Source organism: Sinocyclocheilus anshuiensis, unplaced genomic scaffold (genome assembly GCF_001515605.1).
Source record: "Sinocyclocheilus anshuiensis isolate Anshui unplaced genomic scaffold, SAMN03320099.WGS_v1.1 scaffold967, whole genome shotgun sequence".
Lineage (NCBI taxonomy): Eukaryota > Metazoa > Chordata > Actinopteri > Cypriniformes > Cyprinidae > Sinocyclocheilus > Sinocyclocheilus anshuiensis.
Window position 1 is genome coordinate 193,799 of NW_015542427.1, and position 213 is coordinate 194,011.

Below are 213 nucleotides of genomic sequence, written 5' to 3' on the forward strand. Positions count from 1 at the left end.
ATCATGAGAATTATACATCACACTATGACATAAAACAACTCAGAAAAGCTCTAATTATTTCTTGTATTTATATGTTATGCTTCCTTTGCTTCTATTTTGTAGGAGGTCAGCTTGCTATGTCTTGTTTTTTGGGCCGCACCCATTTTCCTCCTCTTGGCTCCCTCCTCAGTTTTACTGTGCAAATCCCGTGTGAAGGTAAACAGCACACAGTGG